Source organism: Canis lupus, chromosome 24 (assembly GCF_003254725.2).
Source record: "Canis lupus dingo isolate Sandy chromosome 24, ASM325472v2, whole genome shotgun sequence".
Classification (NCBI taxonomy): Eukaryota; Metazoa; Chordata; class Mammalia; order Carnivora; family Canidae; genus Canis; species Canis lupus.
The window spans coordinates 36,928,792-36,949,901 of NC_064266.1; the positions used below are offsets into that span (position 1 = coordinate 36,928,792).

General features: G+C 49.9%; 2 long non-coding RNA genes across 2 annotated transcripts in view; one reads left to right on the top strand and one right to left on the bottom strand.

Annotated features, from left to right (window-relative positions):
- Window positions 1-612: 612 nt before the first annotated feature.
- On the bottom strand, window positions 613-19,900 carry LOC112673408 (uncharacterized). The gene is made up of 3 exons (XR_003144778.3): window positions 3,946-19,900; window positions 3,577-3,739; window positions 613-3,125 (listed from the first exon to the last, which is right to left on the bottom strand). It is a non-coding gene; the product is annotated as an uncharacterized LOC112673408 (long non-coding RNA).
- LOC112674113 (uncharacterized) overlaps window positions 19,893-21,110 on the top strand; it is a 30,659-nt gene continuing 29,441 nt past the window's right edge. The window contains exon 1 of the long non-coding RNA XR_003145228.2: window positions 19,893-20,097. This is a non-coding gene — a long non-coding RNA (uncharacterized LOC112674113). The remainder of the gene's footprint in view (window positions 20,098-21,110) is intronic.

A 21,110-nucleotide genomic window follows, 5' to 3' on the forward strand; every position in this document is an offset into this window, starting at 1 on the left:
TCCATCTGGGGACATTTGGGGTTGTCCCAACTGGGGGGCATGCTACTGGCATCTGGTGGGTAGAGGCCAGGCATGTTGCTCAGTGTCAACAACACAGAATTATCTGGTCCCAAATGTCAATAGCGCTGAGGTCCCCACTACAAGGTGAGCCCTGTTATGCTCCCCGTTTTACAGATGCAGGAACTGAGGCACAGAGAGAAATCACCTCATGCCCAGGTGGCCACGCTCCATGCTCCTGCTCTTTACCAGAAGAACCCACTGCCACTCCTGGAGGCTCCTGTCCTTAGGAGACCCCTGGCTCTATTCTGGGCCTTTCTGAGTCCTTGCTTGCCTCACCAGCTTTTTACATCTGAAGGCAGTGTTTTAATCTCTGGCTAAGAAAATTAAGCCAAAAAGTCACTGAGAAGGTCAGAACGCCTTTAAATGAATTTGTGTTTGGGACAACTGGATGGCTCAGTGGTTGAGCATCTGCCTTTGGCTCAGGGCGTGATCCCGGGGTCCTGGAATCAAGTCCCGCATCGGGATCCCCACGGGAAGCCTGCTTCTCCCTCTGCCTGTGTCTTGGCCTTTCTCTCTCTGTGTCTCTCATGAATCAATCTTAAAAAAAATAAATAAATGAATTTATATTTTATTCACAGCAGCATTGAGGGACATTTGAAATTGGCCACACATGGACTCATGCAGCAAGTATTTTCTGAGCACCTACTATGTGCCAGGCCCTGTCCTTCACGCAGGAACCAGACAGACCCAGCCCCTCCTGGGTCGTTAGGAGCTAACACTCTAGCGGGAGACGGGGACAATGAATAAGAAAGACGACCATCAGGGTGATTTCAGACTGTGCAAACTGTGACCGTGGGAGAGAGGACTGTTCTAGAGAGGGTGGTGTCCAAGAGGGCCTTTCTGAGGAGGCGAGGCCTGAGGGATGACAAGGAACCAGCCTTAGGAAGAGGTAGGGTGAAAGGTTTTAGGCGCAGGGAAGAGTGTGTGCAAAGGCCCTGAGGCAGGAGCTTACGTGGACCATTGAGGCACAGCAGGGAGGAGGAGAAGAGGAGGGGAAGAGGTGGGAGATGTGTCAGGGCTTTGCAGGTGCTCAGAGCAGGGCGGGAGCCAAGGGAGGATTTTGAACAGAAGGGACACAGGATCTGATGTAGGTTCTAGCAGGATCCTGTTACATGCTGTGGGCAGCTGAACGACGCCCCCCCCCCCAAATGCCCACCTCTGAATCCCCCAAACCTATGACAGGTACTTTCTATGGCCAAAGGAACTTGGTAGCTGTGACTTAGTTAAGGAGCTTGAGGTGGAAGATGACCCTGGGTTACCTGGGTGTGCCTGGTGCAATCCCAGGATCCTTAGAAGGTGGGGGTCGAGGGAGGAGTTTGATTAGGGAAGAGGAGGAGGCAGGGAGAGGAGACCCAGTGACAGAAACAGAGGCCAGAGGGGCTCGCCTAGCAGACATGGAAGGGGCCGTGAGCCAGGGACCTCAGGTGACCACCAGAAGCTGAGAGGGACATGAGGGGTGCTCTGAACAGATGTGCAGAATGGAGCGCCGGGGGGCGGGGTGCTCAGCAGTTGAGCATCTGAATTCAGCTCAGGCCACGATCCTGGGGTCCTGGGATCGAGTCCCACATCAGGCTCCTCGCAGGGAGCCTGCTTCTCCCTCTGCCTGTGTCTCTGCCTCTGTCTCTGTGTGTGTCTCTGTTGAATAAATAAAATCTTTAAAGAAAAAAAAAGAAACAAAAACAAATGTGAGGAATGAACAAATCCCCGTTCTCCAGTGAGGACACTAAGGAAAGCTGCGGCAAAGGAAGTGACTCTCCCAGGGTCACACAGCTGCCAGGTATGGGGTCAGCATTTGAACCCAGAACTGATTGCAAAGTTTGCACCAAGCACCCGACTTCCTAATACCGCTGACACTGCCTGCAATTCAGCAATTTCCACTTTGTGGGGTGTAGTGCTCTACTCTCCTTGAGGTATCAAATGTTTTTAGTAGAGCACCTCAGGGAACCCACAGGGCACCTGACCCGGCCCAGGGTGTTACTAGATAGGGAGACTGAGGCTCACAGAGGCTGAGGTCTTCCCCGATACACAGCTTGCCAGTGGCAGAACTGGGATTCCCCTCCCACCCAATCCCTCAGTTGGGGTCTTCCCTGTATAGTCTGGCCTCTGAGAAACAACGCAGAGTAGATGTAGACCACACCACCCACTGTCCTGGCCAAGACTGGAGAAAGCCTGGTAACACCTCAAGCTGAGAGCTTCTGAGAAATGAGGGTTGGGGTTAGGATCTGGGGCCCTGCAGTCAAACTCCAGCTCTCCCCTTCCTCTGCTGTGTGACCTCAGGAAAGTGGCTCCCCCTCTCTGGCCTGCAGCTGAAATTCTGGACAAAGTAGATAAAGACATATCAAGCACATTTTATTTATTTATTCTTTTTAAATATTGTATTTATTCATGAGAGACACACAGAGAGAGGCAGAAACACAGGCAGAGGGAGAAGCAGACTCCCTGCGGGGAGCCCGATGCGAGATTCGATCCCAGGACCCCAGGATCATTCCCTGGGCCAAAGGCAGATGGGCAACCCCTGAGCCACCCAGGGCCCCTCAAGCACATTTTAAAATTAAAAAAATGCAGCATGTGTTGTAGCTGACATTTTGCATTAGAGTGTACCGCTAGGACCTACATATGTAGTCATAATAAAATATACTAAACTTAATTTGAAAAAATCAACAATAAACAAAAGAGTTTTTCACTTGTGTGAATGAAGTCCAGATGTAGGCAGTTCAGGGCTGGTTTGGAGACTCCCCAAAGCTCTCAGTGCCGTCCCAGGCTCCTTCTCATTCATAACTGCCATCCCTAGGGTGTGACCCTCCTTCTCACGATCCAAGGTGGAGGCCACAGCACCAGCCTTCTCGTCTGCCTTCCAGGCAGCAGGACGAAGAAGGGAAGATGACGGGTAAAGGGTAGCCACAGCTAAATCTCCAGGAAGGGTTTCAGAAACTGCCAAACACGCTCCCTGTTACAACACGTTGGCTGGAACTCGGTGATATGGCTGCACCTCCCTTCTAGGGGAGCTGGGGAAAGCCATTTTCATTCTGCATGTCCATGAACTCAGCTAAAGGTTGACCAAACATCTGTAAATAAATGAGATAATTTCAGATAGTAGTACGTGCTGTGGAGGAACCCAGCGGGGTGGGGGGGAGGGGGAGACCAGAAGCAGGAAAGGCCCATCTGAGGTGAGGCAGCTGAATGGTGAAGGGCAGGAGGGCCTGGGGTGAGCATTCTAGGCACTAGGAACAGAAAGTGCATGCCCTGAGGCAGGAACAGGCCTGGTGTGGTGAGGAAACAAAAGGAGGCCAGTGAGGCGGGAGCTGGGGTGGGGATGGGGATAGGCCTGGAGGGGAAGGGGTCAGAGCACTCAGCCGGCCTGGATCCCAGGGGGAGCTGTGAGGCCCAGGGTGGAGGCTGGGCTTTTTTTCTAAGTACAATGGAGAGATATTGGAGGATTGAGGCTGAGCAAAGAGACCTGATGCCATTGATATCCCTTTGAAAGGACGCTGAGCTCCCCGGGCCAGTGAAGTTTACCTGGAACCCTCCTGAGAGCTTCATTCATTCATTCATGCATTCGTTCATTCGGTGAATGGGCTGGACCAGCCGAAGTGGCCCTCCCAGTCCCCACCCTCCAGAGGAGGGCAGACGGAGCAAAGGGACAAGCCCTTCAACACCGCTCACAGATGGCGGGGAGTCTCTGCGGAGAAGAGAACAGGACCATAGGTGGGGCTGCATTTGCCAGAAGAATGGAGAAGGAGGTGATCTCTGAGCTGAAATTTGAACTACAAGGAAGCATTATGTTGGGGAAGCCTGGAGAAAGGGAGAGGACTGTCCGGGGAGAGGGAATAGCTGGCGCAGAGTCCCGAAGAGGCAGGAAGAGGATTGTGTGTTCGAGAAACTCACCAATCTCTGGCCTGGCAAGAGGGAGGTGGGTGGGAGAGGTCAGCAGAGGTCAGATCTCAGAAAGCCCGGGGGATGGCTCCAGGCTTCCACGTTCTGGGCAGGATGATTTATTAAGAGCTCTGCCCCCAAATCCCTGGGATGGGCCTGTGGTCGGATCCAAGACAAGCAGGGACCTTGCTCTCCTTGGAGGGTGTTTACAGGCTCCTTGATGACACAGGCTGCTGCCTTCCTGTGGCTTGCAGGTCACCGGGCACCGTCTGCTGCTCGGTTCCCTTGCTCCCAGCACGGAGAGTGCCTCTGACTCAGCCACCCCTCCCATCCCCACCGAGGCCGCCAGCCCTCCCCTCGTGCCTCCGTGCTAAGGCTCCACAGAACTGCGTGACCCTGGCACCCGGAAGACCTTCTGCATCTCCGCTCAAAGCTGCCCATTTCACAGAGGGAGAAACTGAGACCCGGCACGGAAGAGACCCTTCCCCCAACGTCTCACTCCGAGGTTGGAATAGAGCCAGGGCCTGGTCCAGGTCTCCTGACACCTGGCCCTAAATCTTCACACCGTTTAATTTAAAAAGCAGAAAAAGGAGGAGGAGGAAAAGAGGTGGAAGTAGGAGGGAGAGAGGAAGGGGAAAAGGGAGAGAGGAAGGGAGAAAGAACTTGGGAAAAAAAAGTCATCTTTGAAGTGAACTTGGTGTGAGCCCTTCCCAGGGAAGGGAAAGGATTAGCACCCACTCCCTAGGTACCAGGCACTTCACCTCTGTCAGCTTGTCCCGTGGAAGCCTCACAGCTACACAGTGAGATGGTTGCGTGTGATCACATCCTCTACACGGTTTAGAAAACAGAGAGGTTGTGCAACCCACCCACGGTCACACAGCAGTTCTCTGGAAGGGAAGAGACTGGAACCTAGGTCTGGCTGCACTCTCCAGCTGCCAGGGCTGCTTCTCCTCTTGCGGTCTCCTCTTTCAAACTTAACAGCAGAGATTTTTTTTTTCCCCCTGGGTGTCCACAAGCCTGCAGATATGTTTCCTTTGGCCCACATGGCATTTCAATAAAATTCGAGCCAATGATCACAAATCAAGGGATGTTTTACATAAAAACCCAGATCCCTACCTCCTTTAAAGCACTGGAGGATTTGACTGGGCTGGGCCTACCATCTGCCGGGGAGGGTTTGAAAGGGATGCTCTGGTTCTCCCCACTCCCCGCTTCTCCCTACTGCTTCCCTAGTCCTCAGGCCAGATCCCAGTTGCCATTTATCACCATGCATACACAGCTGTTTTCCTGAGAGCAGGGACATTCTCTCCATACTCGTATTTCTCTCAGAAAGAGGATAACAATAATCCAAGAGGGGGTCAGGTGTCCTGAAAAATGGGAGAGTGCTTATATCTTTGTGGAACTGAAGACTATTCCTTGGTGTTTACTATACCAGCCAAACATGGCTGAGCCCCACCCCAACTTAGATTTCCTTCCTGGGGGCTCTAGTAGGATTGTGAAATTTAGCAAGTAAAAATATAGGATGCTCAGTTAAATTTGAAGTGGAGATCAACAACAAAATTTCTTTTAGGATAAGTATGTCCCATGTAACATTTAGACATACTTGTACTAAAATATTTTCTTTCTTCATCTGAAATTCTAACTTAACTGAGCATCCTGTATTTTACCTGGTAACCCTACCTACTGGGGTTGACAGTGGGTATGAGGAGCTTGCATTTGAATCCAGGTTTCTCCTGTCCTGTTGAGGTGATTTGGGGTAAGTCACTTAAGTTCTTTGGGCTTCTAATCGTTCATCATAAATAACACCATGAGGACTTGAGATAATATATGCAAAGAGCTTAAGACAGAAACTGGCTCTCTGTATCTGCTCAGTAAGTGTCAGTCTCCTGTGGACATCATTGGTGTCTACCCGATGGTCACCCCCTTCTTCTGGGCTAGCTGAACCCTGATTTGCATTAATCACACTTTGCCCTGCCCCCGGGGAATGAATGTGATTGATCTAGCCAATCATGACATACCTATCCTGGTCTGCCAGGGATTGGTCCAAGATGAGCACATCAGCTGGTTCTGACCAGTAGGACACCCCAAGGGAGTTCACTGCACGGGCGCTGCAGGGAGATTTTCTCCCCTAAGGACGGTTGCCAGTGCTGCCCAGTGCTCCTTGCTTCCTGCCTTGGACACAGCTATGGGAGAAGAGGATGCTTGGCCCCAGCTGCCATCTAGGGCCAGTGAGATGGCACAAGGCCGGTGTGCTGAAGATGGCAAAGGGCAAGGGCAGAGGACTCCAGGGCTGACCACACCAAACTTCTTTTAAAATAAATTATAGAGGGATGCCTGGGTGGCTCAGCAGCTGATCATCTGCCTTTGGCCCTGGGCGTGATCCTGGGGTCCGGGATCGAGTCCCACATCCGGCTCCCTGCATGGAGCCTGCTTCTCCCTCTGCCTGTGTCTCTGCCTCTCTCTGTGTGTCTCTCATGAATAAATATATAAAAGCTTAAGAAAAGAAAAGAAAATGATAGCCATGCATATGGTTGAAGCTACTGCTAACTGGCCCTATGGAGTGGCAGCTAAGAGCATGAACCCTGGAGTCGGGTACCTAGCATCCCCGTTATGTCACTTACTAGCTCTGTGCCTCAATTTCCCAGTCTGAAGAATGGAGAAAAGATAAGTATCACCTTAATGAGGTTGTTGTAAAGATGAAACGAGTTAGAGTAAGTGAAGTGTTTATTAAAGCCCTTGGCCGGCTGTACCGAACATAAAGCTGCTAGTCATCGTGATTCTCTTATCTGCACCCAAGCGTTCTAGTCGCTACCGACACTTTCATTAAGTCAGAAATTCTCCGAATGCTCTGCAGCTCTGAGTCGATAATGCCTCAAAGAATCCAAGCTTCAAAATATAAGCAAATGGTGTGCCCTTTGCAGTTGAGTAAATGTGGAGAGTTCTCCCAAGGAGTATTATGCGGGTTTCTTTCCAGCCACCCATCCTGCAAGGATCCCAGTAGATTCATCGGGCTCTGCTCTCCATCGGCTTCCAAGGGGGCCAGGTTCAGTAGAGGGGTGGCCGCTCAGGGAAGTCAGGAACAGTCCTGCCATCTGGGATTTGGGTAGAATTTCCAGGGCCAAAATATAGTGGACTGAGCGCAAGTGTACCCGTTAGGAATGCCCTCAGCTGAAAATTTCGGAATATTCCACTAACAGTGGTTTAAATAGGAAAGGCATTCCATTCTTTCAGAGAACAAAAAGTCTGGAAGCAGATGGTTTCAGGGTCAAGGCAGCATCTCTATCAGCCATCTATCTGTGTCATCCAGTATCTGGCCACTAGCAACCCTCTGCTTGGCCATCCTGTGTTTTGGCTTTGTCTTTAGTCTTGTTGCCTCACGGTCACAAGATAGTTGCCACAGTCACAAGCATCACATTCTTAATAAAGTTCGAGACAGGAAGAGAAGTGCTGGGGAAGGGTGGAATGTCCTTTCTCCTTGAGCTCTTTCAATCCTTTCAATCTGGAAAGGAAATCTTTCCCACAATCTTCTTGGAGGGATTCCCTTCACATCGAATTGACCCGAACTGATCACGTGTCTGCTCCACACTGCAAAGGAGGCTGGGAAGTGCCTTTTGGCAAAACGGAGGTATTATAGCAAAGGTTATATGACTGTTTGAGCCTAATATTTTTAAAAGACTTTATTTGAGAGAGAGAGAGAGAGAGAGCATGCATGAGCATGATCAAGAGAGAGAAAGAGAGAGAGAGAGAGAAAGGGGCAGAGGGAGGGGGAGAAGCAGACTCCCTGCCGAGCAGAGAATCTGACTCGGGGCTCCATCCCAGAACCCTGAGATCCTGACCTGAGCGACACAGATGCCCCTGTGTTGGCCAATCTCTCCCTCCCCTCGGATGAAACTATCACCTTCCATCCCTGAACAGATTCAGGGTTCTGCATCAGAAGGTAAGAGAGTCTGAGCGTAGACCTCAGCTTCTTCCAGAAATCTCACTAACACAGCAGTAAAAAGGTTAAAACAGAAAAGGACACAAACAGGGGCACCTGGCTGGCTCAGGAGGTTGGGCTCTGACTCTCGTCATCTCAGTTCTGTGTAGGGCTCGGCGCTCAGCGGGGAGTCGGCTTTCCGTGAGGTTCAGGGGGATCTTTCTGGCTGAGAACTTGCCTCGACACATGTCCTACTAAGTGGGCAGGGAGGAAAGCCAGAGCCATGGGTCCTTCGCGCTGCTTGAGAAATGATCCTGAAAACCTTTGGGATATTTCGAGGTCACGCCTGGACGACCTAAAGGGTGTGGGTGTCAGGGGCTGAAGAAAATGCATCAGTCTGGGAGGTGTGGGGAAACATCTAGCATCCTCCTCCGAAGGAGACCCTCGAAACTGATAAGTTGCAATGGATGGTACTAAAAGGATGTATGGGAAGACGGGCAAGGGGTGAGGCCGGCTTTGGGCACCTGCACCTTACATACATGTTCTTACTGTATATCCTTAGTGTGACCTTGAAGAAGCCACTTAACCACTCTCTGCCTTGATTTCCCCATCTGTGAAATGGGATGTGGTCCAGACTACTAGTTGGTCCCTTAGCATCCATCTTCCCCTAGTCGCCTGGCAGGGGACTTGTAGCTGATCCCGGGGCTGCCTCCAGAAAGACTATATTTCCCAGCTTCCCCAGCAGTTAGATGTGACCTGTGGGATGTGATCCTAAGCTCTGGGGATAAGTTTCGGGTAATATTTTAAAGGGTAGGGAAGTGCTCTTTCCCCCTTTCCTTTTCCCGCTGGCTGCAATGTGGATGTGAGGTCCAGGGGTCTTGCACCACAAGACCAGGGCGACACCCCAAGGGACTGTGACCTCATCACGTTTCTGCAGTGCACCCCGGCCACTACCCTCCCTCCCGAGGCGATGAGGGGCACGTCCAACCCCCTGCCTTCCTGCCCATCTGCCTGTTGCCAGCCAGGCCAGCTTCCGGGTGGTGGGCAGGTGGCCACGGTGCCATCCAAGTGCAGTCCAGCGTTCCCAGGCAGGGGAAGTAGGGCAGGGCTTCGCTCCTGGAACGCAGGGCCCACCACCATCAGGGCTGCCCACCCAAGTAAGCGAGGGCCTGATGCTGATAAAGTCTTGCGGACTGTTGAGGGATCTGCTTCCTAGAGAAAAATCCAGATTTCCTCTCCCTGGTTTCCCAGGATGTGGTGAGCCCAGCCTCATGGGGTGGCAGGGCAGGCTTCCAGAAACTTCTATCCCAACCACACAAAAACCAAGAGACTAGAGCACAAACCAACCCCCCCGCCCCAAGGAACTCTGAGGATTCGCTGAAAACTCAAGAGGAAGTGGTGCCCACGCTAATGTGCTCAGAGGCCCTCTTCTCAGCTCTTCTACCAGTAAGCAGTCATTTATTTACTTAAATATAGACTGCACCCCTCTGCGCGCCGACCCAGTGGCTCCCCGTCGCCAGCGCCTGCGTCTCTCTGCCGAGGCTTCTCTCCGGACTCCACAACCCACCCGGCCCATGTGGGAGAGTCAGAAGTGCCCAAGGGTTCATGCCTATGAGAAGTGGTGGAGAGAAACCTCTGTTTCCTCCCCTCTTGGTGGGAATACCATGGAGACATGTTCACACGGGCCCCACGGTTCCCCAGTGGGATAAAGTTTCCCAGCAGTAACCTGTTCAAAAGGTACCGTGTATTCCCTCCCCTGTCTCCTGTCCCCACTCCCTTACTTCCTGGGATCACCTCCTAAACAACTTGAATCCTTGTCTCAGTGTCTGTTTCCAGGGGGGCACCCAGCCTGGGACCTACATGTGCTATGAGTCCGACACAGTGATTTTGGGGATCCGAAGGGACGTGGCTGTCCCCTCTGGGAACTCAGAAGGACAGCCAGACAACACTCCAGTAGTCACGCAGAAGTAGAATTACAAACGATGGTGAATGTTGGAATTATGAAGGAGCACAAGACCTTGTTGTGAAAACCCTCTGACGGCTGCCCTGTGCTCCAGGTCAAAATGCAGAGTTCTCCTTGAGGCCTCAAGCCCCTGCACAGCCTGCTACCACCTTACCTCTCTGGGCTCACCTCTCCCCACTGTGGTCCAGCCACAGTGACCTCCTAGTTGTTTCTCAATGTGCTGGGCATGTTCCTGCCTCAGGGCCTTTGCACTCACTGTTCTCTCTCACTGGTATGCTTTCTCCAGATCTTCCCATGGCCAGCTGATGCTTCTTGATTCAAATCTTGATCCAGACACCACCTCCTTAGGGAGGCCTCCACCCCCTCCCACCAGTCATTCTCACAGCATCACCCTATTTGTTTCTTTCATAGCACATGTCTGTTTGCTTGTTTATTGAATAATCCCTAAATGTGAGCTCAGTGAGGGCAAAGTTTATGTCCCCAGTGCCTGGAACAAATCCTAGAGTAGAGTAGGTGCTATTTATTGGATAATGATGGAAAGAAACAATGAATGAATGAATGGATGATGTAAGAACATTTGACAAGGGGACTGAATCTTGTCTGGAAAACCAGGGAAGGTTTTCCTGAGGAGATGACACTGGAGCTGAGATATGAATTGGGATAAGGTATTAACTGGGCCAAAGAGGCTGGAAAGGCTGTCCAGGCAGAGGAAGCAGTGTGTGCAAATGCCCAGAGGCGATCTCAGAGGTGACGTCAGAACCGTGCAGGGCAACAAACCAACTGTAACTCAAGATACTTCCTTTTTTCTTTTTTTCTTTTCACTAAGGTATATTCGACATATAACATCTTAGTTTCAGTTGTGCAACATAATGATTTGATATATATATACTACAAAATGATCACCACGTAAGTCTAGTTAACATCCATCACTATGCATAGTCACAGAATTTTGTTCTTGCCAGATCTTAAAAGATCTACTCTCAGCAACTCTGCAATATGCAACACAATATTATTAGCTGTAGTCACCATGCTGTACATTACATCCCCATGACTTACTTATTTTATAACTGGAAGTTTATACCGTTTGACCTCCCTCACCCCTTCACCCCTATCTCCCTGCTGCTGGCAACCACCAATCTGTTCTCTATATGTATGAACTTTTTTTTTAGATTCCACATGTGAGATCATATGGCATTTGCCTTTCTCTGACTTATTTCACTTTGCATTATGTTGTCATAACATAGGTCCATTCATGTTGTCACAAATGGCAAGATTTCCTTCTTTTTATGGCTGAGTAATATTCTGATATGTATCAGATCTTCTGTATCCCATTTATCCGTTGGTAGATCATCAGGCTGCTTCCATGTCTTGGCAATTGTAAATGATGCTGCAATGCCCATGGGAGGGCAGGTATCTTTTTTTTTATTAGTGTTTTTATTTTCTTTGGATAAATACCCAAAAGTGGAATTGCTGGATCATATGTTAGTTGTACTTTTAATTTCTTGAGGAATCTCCATAGTGTTTGCCACAGTGGCTGTACCAGTTTGCCTTCCCCCTAACAGTGCACAAGGGTTCCATTTTCTTCGAATTCTCCCCAATATTTGTTGTTTCTAATCTTTGGGATAATTGCCATTCTGACAGGTGTGAGGCGATATCTCATTGTGGTGCTGATTTGCTGATGGTTGGTGATGTTAAGTACCTTTCCATTGGCCATCTGTACATATTTTTCTTTTGAAAAATGTCTATTTAAATCCTCTGCCCATTTTTAATCAATTGTTTTTGAGTTATATAAGGTTTTATGTACTTTGGATATTAGCTCCTTTTCAAATATATGATTTGCAAGTATTTTCTCCCATTCAGTTGGCTGCCTTTTCATTTGGTAGCTTTCTTCACTGTTCAGAAGCTTTTTAGTTTGATGGAGTCTCACTTGGTTATTTTTACTTTTTTTTTTTTTTTTAGATTCAAGTAGCCAACATATAGTACATCATTAGTTTCAGATGTAGTGTTCAATAATTCATTAGTTGCATATGTATTTTTACTTTCGATGCCTTTGCTTTCTTTTTTTTTTTTATTTATTTATTTATGATAGGCACACAGTGAGAGAGAGAGAGAGAGAGAGGCAGAGACACGGGCAGAGGGAGAAGCAGGCTCCATGCACTGGGAGCCTGACGTGGGATTCGATCCCGGGTCTCCAGGATCGCGCCCTGGACCAAAGGCAGGTGCCAAACCGCTGCGCCACCCAGGGATCCCGATGCCTTTGCTTTCGATGTCAAATCTGAAACATCATTGCCTAGACTGATGTCAAGGAGCTCACTGCCTGAATTTCTTTCTGGGAATTTTGTGGGTTTGGGTCTTACGCTCAAGTGTTTAATCCATTGGAGTCACTTTTCATGTATGCTGTACCAAGACTTTCTTTAATACTTTCACACCTATGCACATGAGTTCACGGAGAGCAAAGTAGGCCTGTTGCTTTTCCGCTAGAGGAACCAATGTGGTGGGGAGGACAGACAACCAAACAGCTAGGAAGATGTTTATTCCCAAAGACCGAGCTGCCCTGCAGAGTTACATCATACTGTAGACTCCCATTTACTAAAAGACCCAGCTAGATGCAGTATAGAAGCACACATAACACACACACACACGTGCATAAGCACGCACACACACAACAAATGAAGAACTCCCTGAACTCCCCCATCGAAAGGAAGCATAAAAGACATTTGGTATAGTTTCTTTTGTTCTTTGATCTTTACCTAATCATCCTCCACCAATGTGATCACCATGAGCACAGGGTTGCAATTTCCTGAGTTCAACAAAACAATGAAACAGGGCCACACCGTTTATATTCCAGCAGATAAGCCCACAGATATTCTCCCCAACTCTGCCCTCTGGTTTGGCGAGGCCCAGTCACCTAATGGGTTCTAGATGGAGAGCTGAGAAGATGCCAGGCTCCATCTCCTGGCTTCTCACCTCAGAGCCCATGTCCTGCCCCTCCTAGCAGCCAGGAGAAGGCTCCAGCTGCACACTACGGCCTCCCCTCTCCTCCCGTGTGGCCACAGCAGTACTGATCTCACTCCCTGGCCCCATTTCACCCAAGTGTCCAGTACCAGCAACTCCAGAAGGAACTTGCCTTCCTGCCTCACCAGGACCTCCTATGGAGTCGGCCTTGGCTGGGGCGGGGTGGGGGGGGGGGGCTAGAAATCCAACATGCCATCTCTTCCCTAGGATCCTCAGCAACTGGCAGTGACCAGAGGCCTCTGAGACCATTGAACCTGACATTCTTTTGTCTCCAAGAGAGGAAGAGTCACTTGCCTCCACACATTCAGGACCTTCAGCAGAGAGAATTTAATACGGGGGCCGGTTATGTGTGGGCCCCCGTATTAAACAACAGAGGGGCGAGGGAGCTGCTGCTAGCTCTGGGGCTGTAGACAGAAGACGGGACTGAATCCCACCACCCAGCTGGCCAGGGAGGGCTAGGCCAGGACGGTTTGCAGCCACCAAGGAGCATGTCTAATGCCTGAGGCATGAGTGGGGAGGAACACCCTGGCTTCTCTCTCCCCACCCACCCTTAATGCCACCTTTCCAGGCCAGACTCCAGAAGAAGCCAGAGGGCAGGGCCTGCCATAGATGTGCCCCTGGGGTACATAAGGGGTAACTATGATCTTCTTACCAGCAGACCCTGGGGATCAAAAGCTCAAAAGCCTTTAGGAGCCTGGCAAGAGGGAAAGGGGCCAGGTATACAGGAAGCAACAGACTCTTGGCTCAAGGCAGAGCAGACAGCAGGGAGGTGTAGAGACTGGGGCAAACTGGTGAATGTATGTCCCATCTGTTTCCTGCCAGTGAGGAGTGCAGGTCCAAGGCTGTCAGATCATTCCCTTTTGTTCCAGAGAAGACAGAAATTCAGATTTTTATATGAAGTCTTCCAATTTCTAAAGGTTGGCAACCCATCTAATTTCTGCGTGTTATTTTTTAACACTGTGAAGAGCAACCAAAAATACACACCCATAGTTGGAACGGGCAGTTTGCGACATTTGTATCACAGCCTTGGGAAGGATGGTACCCCACCATGGTCTACCAGACGAGATTATGTGATGAATTAGTGTTTGTTGACTGACTGACTGACTGGCCATGGGCTCACTGAAAATCTCCAAAATGGGACCATCAAAAAAAAAAAAAAAAAAAAAAAGGGACCATCAGTCCAACAATCCCTGTCTCTATTCCAGTGCGACTTTACTTTTCCCAATCATCCCATCAATCCTGTGCCTTTACATTTCCATAACTACTTACATTCACCAGTTGTTGAACTTGCTAAATACCTATGTGCCAGGCCCTGAGAAACAATTCTGATGTAAAGTTTAATACCTGAGTCCCTGACTCCATGTTGCTCAGAATGAGGGATTATTCTCATGAACAGATGATTAGACCCAGGGGCTGTGTCTGGTATGTATACCATGTGTCCTCTGTGCCTAGGACAAGGCTCAGCACATAGTAGGTGCACAATGCATTCCATACAACCGAATGAATACAAGGCAATAAGAGTTAGTATGTGCTCTCAACAGGGACAAAAAATTTGGGGATATTACAATGGTTAAATTGGGGATATTACAATGGCCCTCCAAAGGGAACAGTACATAAATAGATATACCACTTATCTGTATATTAAAATTTCACTGGTGGAGAAGAATAGGCTATTAGGGAAAAAAAGATTAAAGGGTTCCTGGAATGCAGGTAGGCTGAGAAACACTATTTTAGAGGGAAGCGTGGGGCTATGGAAGCACATAGTAGTGGCTCTTAACCCAGCCTGAGAAATCACAGAATGCTTCCCAGAGAAGGAAGCATTTCAACTCCTTCTTTAAAAAAAAAAAAAAAAGAAATTATTTATTTGAGAGAGACAGAGCATAAGCAAGAGGTGCAGAGTGAAAGGGAGAAAGAATCTTATGCAGACTGTATGCTGAGCATGGAGCCCCACGCAGGGCTCCATCTCACAACCTTAAGATCGTGACCTGAGCCAAAATCAAGAGGCGGCACTTAACTGCCTGCGCCACCCAGGTGCCCCTCAACTCATTCTTAAAGGATATGGAAAAATTAGCTAAACCAGGAGTCATCAAAACTTTTTCTGTAAAGGGCCAGAGAATAAATATTCAGACTCCATGGATCTCTGTTGCAACTACTCAATTCTGTTATAGATCAAATGCAGCCATAGGTAGTACTTAAACAAACAGATGTGGCTGGGTTCCAGTAAAACTTTATTTACAAAAACAGGTGACAGGCCACATTCGGCCCCCAGGCCATACTTTACCAACCCCTGATCTACATGAGGGGAAAGGAAAGGCCAGCAGAGGGAAAAGCCCAAGCAAAGGCATGGAGATCCGAAGGAGTGTGGAGAATTAGGGAAGAGTCACTGTGGTTTTCCTTCTCGCTTGGGCACAGGAAGAGATGCCTATATTTACACAGAGACGGTCCTCTCACACAGGCTGAGCCCAGGATCCTGAATCCATTCAACCCACAAATATTTATCCAGCATCTACTACATGCAGGCATTGTTCTGGGCATTGGGGATGCAGCAGTGAACAAGATCACTCTGTGTCCTCAGGGTCCAAAGCCCAGCCAGGTATACAGTTTTTGTTAAATTAATGTACTGAATAAATGGATAGACAGAGGGCTGGCTGGACGGATGGATGAGTGGAGGAGACAAACAGTAAACACTCAGACAAATGAATAAACAAAGAAGCAATCAAGTACAACTTCCTCACTAGCTATGTGACCTTGCAGAGGTTATTTAACCTCTCTCTGTGCCCCCAGGATTGAAGTGGAGGACCAGCACAGAGTAGATGCTCTATACATGTTGCTGCTGCTATCATTGTAAGTCAAAGTGGTATTAAATAAATATATGACTTTTAAAAACCTGGCAAGTGGTGCACAGAAGCAAAGCAGGTGAGAGAGGGGTGGAGGGTGGAGAGGGAGAGGAGGAAACGACTTTGAATCAGGTAGTCTGGGAGGGCCTCTGAGTAGGTGGCGGTCAAGGCTGTCCTGGCCACATCCTGTGAGTATATCCTGGAATTAGTAGTGTTTGTAGCCCCATGCCCTGCAGCCTCACAGAGGCAGTTAATTATAAATACTTGCCTCTCGGGAGTGCAGGAAGGTGTCTTCTCTAATTAGAGTGTGAGTGTAAAGTGCTTTGAAATCTGAGGATAAAAGGGAAGAAGGGGTGAAGCTCTGGTCACAGGGCCAGGTTGCCCGCTGGGAACCCAGCTGCCACCGAACTCTGACCCTCTGGGGGCGGGAGGGGGGGGAAGAAAGGGGGGGTAGTGGGCAAGGGTGCTGGAGCCAGGAGTCAGGCTGGAGAGAGAACGCCCACACTCCAAGGGCTGGGCCCAGCATGTGACAGCTCCAGCGCTCAATCAGTGTCAGACGTTCCAGGCCTTTCCACCTTGTTGCTTTCATTGTTGTTACTACTTACTAGCTGGTTGACACTGGGTGAGTTCCTGCCCCTCTCTAAGCCGAGTTTTCTCTTCCTTAAAATGGAATGATCATAGCACAGCAGCGCTAGATGCAGGTAAAGCAGGTGGCACAGAGCACAAATAATAATACTTCTCTTGCCAGACACTTAGGAAGCTGCTGCCTTGCACCAGGCACTGCTTCAAACATTTTGTATGTGTTAACTTAATCCTCAAAAACATTATCCTCATTTTCCAGACGAAAACTTCAGGGTCGCCAGGGACAGCCAGGCACTGCCCAGCTCAGGGGGCACCAGTCACACAGACCATGATAAGAACAGCACCCCTGAAGCTCTGATGCGCAGAGAGGTTGAGTTACTTGCTCAAGGTCACACAGCTAATACATAGTACAACCGGGATTCCAGAACCTGGCTCCTAACCCTGAGTCGACAACATGAGCCCTCGTCAAAGTGGCTGTTGTCATGCTGGGTTTCTGGGATGCAGAGAAACTGGTTTTCCCTTTGCCCAACCAGACAGGCGTCAAGTCTCAATTGGTCTTTGTTTTCTCTCTACCCCAAAAGTCTGCATATTTCTGAGGATTTTTGATATTTTTATTGTTTTTGAATTTTACAAGAGCAATACATCTACGTTGTGGTTTGTTGCATGATCCAAGGGAACTTGTGAAAATGCCAGGACATCAAACCTCAGCCACTGGCACTGGGTGGGTCCCCCTTGGTAATCACATACTCAAGGCCTTCCCCTGACAGATGGGTTTAGGGAGGCAAAGGGACTAGCCCAAGGTCACACAGCCAGGAAGTGGTAGAGCTGGAATAGATCTACCAGGCTCCAACCCCTCTCTTCTTAATCCCCACATCTGTCATCTCAACCTGGTGGCCCATGAGCCAAATGTGGGGCCTGCAGACTTTGATTTGCCTACATGGCGTTTTCATAAAATTAGAATTTATCATCAGCATTTAAAGAGAGGGTTATTTCCAGGAATAATATTCAAAATATTTAACCAGACTGGCCTGGGCATCAGCTGCTCAGAGTCGCAGCCATGGATGTTGCAAGGAAAAGCAATAAAAAAAAAAAAAAAATCAAAAGGTCTAGAGAAGGCAAAACTATGGAGACAATAAAATGATCAATGGTGGCTAAGGGTTAAAGGGGAGAGGGGGATGAACAGGCCGTGAAGCTACTCTGTATGGTACCACAGCGATAGATCCATGTCATTGTACATTGGTCCAACAGCAAGAGTGGCCCCTGACGTGAACGAGGGACTCTGGGTGATAATGACATGTCCAGGTGGGTCCATCGATTGTAAGAAATGTACCCTCTGACAGGGAATGTCGATGGGGGGGGGTGGCTGTGCACATGGGGTGGCAGGGGGTGTATGGGAACTTGGTACCTTCCACTCAATTTCTCTGTGAATGTAAAACTCTCTAAAAGGTGAAGTCGATCTAACACCATCAGAAGGTCTGGCTACCCTGCGCCCACACCTTCACGGGGCCACAGCGGGCTGCAGCCGAGCCCAGGGGCCCCCTTACACCAAGCGCGGGTGCTCCTGTCTGCCAGCCCCTGAGCCCGCCTGCCCTCCAGGTACCACCTGCAGGATCCCTGTGTGTGACTCAGGCATGAAGAGGATTCTTCAGAAGTTCTTGATGTGGAAAGAATGGGGCGGAAGCGTGAGAAGGAAAACGAGGAGGAAAGAGACCCAGTGACGGCTGCCTCTCTCAGACCCTGCTCATCACCTCCTTGGGCTAGAGGCTCTTGCGCGCTTTCCACGGGACAGAGTGAGCCACTCCTGATTCAGCGTTCTCTGTCCGGGCCTGCGGCGGGCGGGGACCCACTGTGGGACCTGGCCGTGTAGCAGCAGCGCTCTGCAGCCTGGCAGGCCGAGTCAAGGCTTGGCGGTTGGGAATGATGCCAACCTGCGCGTTTAGAAGAAAAATGGGCAGGACACGGGAAATCAGTAGGTGCCTTGCTCCTCCTAGGAACTTATCTCTAAGAGCATGCCCCTCCTGATAAATCAGATGGACCTTTTTTTTTATTTTAGTAGTTTACCTGTACCATCACTCATTCTTTTAACAAACACTGAGCACCAAGCATGTCCAAACAAGGCCTGGGAGTGGAGATAATTGGCCAATGGGGGGGGTGGGGGGTTATTCCACTGCCAAATGTTGTTTGTACCTGGTCACTATCCATCCCCCCGCCCCCCACCTTCTGGTAGCAGCACCCTGGTTTTCCTTTGGAGAACCACTCCTCCCCCACTATCACTCCGCGTGGCAAGAGGAAGTAGGCTATCTTCCCAACAAGAGCTGCAGACGGATCAGGCCTGGGCAATGAGCACACTGCATTCCCCAGCCTCAGAGATTGGTTCTGGGATGGGCCTGTGACCCAAATCCGGCCAACCAGAGCCAACCCCCAGACACGTGCTGGGGCTACACAGAAAAGTCTGCTTCTATCCAGAATGGGAGAACGGAAGCCTGGGGAATGCTGGGGACTATCTCTGCCACCCTATGGGGTGACCCTAACTGACACAAAAGAAAACAGCGCTGAGATTTGGAGAGATCACGATTCCTAAACAATAGGTAGACATTCGGATCCAGCCATTCCTGAAGCTGAACCCATCTCAAAACTTTTCATTTATGTAAACCAATGCATTCACATATACACTTTTCTCTCTCTCTCTCTCTTTTTTTTTTTTTCTTAAGCCACTTTTGAGTTTGGTTTGCTTCTGTCACTTTCAACCAAAAGACCCAGACTATATAAGTAGATAAATAGCTATTTCCGGACCAGAAAACAAATAGCTACAACAAAAACAGACCATGAGAAATTCATGGAGAGTGCCCTGGGGGTTATAAGGAGAGAAAACTAGAATTGGCTTCAGGGAAGACACAGCCTTTTGTTTTCTTCCCACAAAAAAAGTTTATGGTCCATCCGGAGTTTTGATATTCTAATAACGACGACCCTTTGCTGAATGGATTCCCAGGCATCAGGCCCCGCGGAGCCTGTCCCCGGCCTGTTCATCCACACACAGCACCGAGAAGCAGAGCCTGTTGTGCTCATTTTACATAAAACGGAGGCTCAGACAGATGAAGTGACTTGCTCAAAGCCACCCAGCAAAATGACGAAGCGCCGACTCCAAAACCGAAGCTTTTCACCCCTCTGCAGAGATGCCTCATTTCCTTACGGCCGACATCCTGAGGTTTTGCCCCAAAATGTGTCACCAAAAGATGGCAAATGGGCATCTGAAGGCAAAAACGACGTCAGCAGGGAGACGTGCCACCCACAGCCTTTTCCAAGGAAGGCCCCGCTGCTCCGCCAGGGCCACAGGTCAGCAGACGGCTTCCAGCTCCAGGCCCGTGTCGGGGTCGGGATTCGAACTCAGGTCTCGTCCTCACATCTCACGCTGGAACCGGGAGGCCCATGGGTGGACGATGGCGGGGGCAGGACTTAGGGTTTGCTGCCCCGGAACCCCGTGGGCACCAGCCCCCCAACGGCCACTACCCCGTCCCTGTCACCTTTCCCGCTGGCGCCCACATCCTCCCTCTCCCAGCATCCCTTGCGGCGGAGGCGGCCATGTGATGGGTCATGTGACCCGCTCTGCCCAATGAGACGTGAGGGAAGCTCTCCGGAGGGCCTGGGAAAGCTTTCACTTCCGGGTTAAGGGGCGCGGGGGCCAATATGGCTGGCGCCGCCCGGCCGCCTCCTTCCTACGAGGAGAAGAACCGAAGCCTGTGACCCGAAGCCAAGAGGAGAAGCCGTGGCTGTTGCAGACACGCCAGCGAGAGCCCTCGTTTTCTTGAGCCACTAAACCAAGACCTACAACCGCCTCCCTCTGAGCTTTTCATTAGGTGAGGAAAGTAAACCTTTGCTTGCCTGAGCCAGCGTCTGCTGGATTTCCAGTTACTTGCAGCCAAATGCATTTCCGTCGGTCACAGCCATCCGGGCAGGGCTCGGGGTCAGCCCGCATCCCCGCAGCCGGCACGGAGAGCCTGTGGTCTGCGGCGGAGAGAAAGCTCGCCCGGGTCACATGGTGGAGTCACAAGTCCACTGACTCACCATCTGGTGCTCCTTCCGCTCATGCCGCTCCTCCCGCTCCTCCCGCTCTGTTGCCTTCCATTCAGGCCGCTATAGACATGACCAACAGCTGCTTTGTAAAGTAAACATAAGGCAGAGATGCCCTTGCTCTTGAATCCTTCCAGTCTCTTACATCAATAGCCCCCGGGCCACTGTCTCCGTGCCTTTGGACCCGGGACAGCTTCCCACTTCCTTTAAAAAGATGAGATGACCGAATGTAGAGTCTATGCTCTTGGAAAGGTGTGAGTCATGAATCATGGATCAGAAGGTTCACGGCTAGGAGTCTGCCAATCACACTGGCAGCCCAGGCCCCCAGGCTTCCACGGAGCTTGTTCTCTGAAGCACTGACTCATCCGCAGCTTGCGGTCAGCTCTGACGCTCAGATCATCTTCTGCTCTTCTTGTGCCCAGCTGGTGGCCTTTAATTAGGTGCTGCCAACTCTCTGCCTTTTGCTCGTGTTGCCTTTCCCCTGTTTTTAGAGGATCACATGAATCCTAAAGAAATGAGTAGATAATGTTAATAACAACAGCAAATTACTGTACTGAAGCACTTTCAATGAATTACATTTTTTTTCCTCAAAAATCGCTAAGTAATGTTACTTTTTTTTTTTTTTTTTTAACGGACAAGAAAACACAGGCTTCGAAAAGTTAAGTCACTTGCCCAGGGTAACAGAGCTAGGAGGATCTGGTGAAACTGAGCTATGACCATGAGTGTACTCAACCCTGGAGTTTAGTTCTAAAGGGCAAAGCCAACTGGATCCATTAGGACAGTTTCAGACCCTTCACTA